The sequence below is a fragment of the Dipodomys ordii genome, unplaced genomic scaffold (genome assembly GCF_000151885.1).
Source record: "Dipodomys ordii isolate 6190 unplaced genomic scaffold, Dord_2.0 Scaffold18, whole genome shotgun sequence".
Taxonomy (NCBI): domain Eukaryota; kingdom Metazoa; phylum Chordata; class Mammalia; order Rodentia; family Heteromyidae; genus Dipodomys; species Dipodomys ordii.
In genome coordinates, this window is record NW_012267234.1 from 20,251,719 (window position 1) to 20,252,285 (window position 567).

The 567-nt window shown below is 62.6% G+C and overlaps 1 protein-coding gene across 1 annotated transcript in view; it reads right to left on the reverse strand.

The window, feature by feature from the left end:
* The window catches only part of Piezo1 (piezo-type mechanosensitive ion channel component 1), a 55,640-nt gene that overhangs the window by 13,596 nt on the left and 41,477 nt on the right, over window positions 1–567 (reverse strand). The window lies entirely within an intron of this gene.

A 567-nucleotide genomic window follows, 5' to 3' on the forward strand; every position in this document is an offset into this window, starting at 1 on the left:
GAGAACTCACAGGCCCAGCTGTGGCTCCAGCCTCTGGGTCCACTCAGCCCCACCCGTGAGAACTCACACGCCCAGCTGTGGCTCCAGCCTCTGGGAACACATCTGTTCCAGAGGGTGGAGGCAGGCAGTCCTGAGCTCAGGGACGGGAGTGGGCTCCCTCAGAGCGAACTGACAGGGAAAGGGGCTTCCAAACCCAGTCTGGGACCAGGGAAGAGAGAGCAACAGTGCCCACGCCAGGCAGAAGACGCCGTGCAGCACTACCAGCCACGGGTAGGGCCTGCACCCCATCCCAAGCCACCCCAACGTACAGTTCCACCCAGGAGCCTCCTCCGGGACCCAGAGGTCTCCACCAGCACAGCGCTCCCCTCCCTCCACACCGTGGCCCAGCTCCGCCCCGGGGCCCTGGGGTCACGGTGCCTTCTTTCCACTTCTATCAGCTCGACTCCCTTAAATCTAAACTTTTCAACAATCATACATTTTCATAAAGAAGAAAACCAATGTGGCCGGCCCAGGGGCGGGGGAGAGATGCAGGTGCGGCAAACCCTTCCGTGGCCTAGGGGCGGGGGG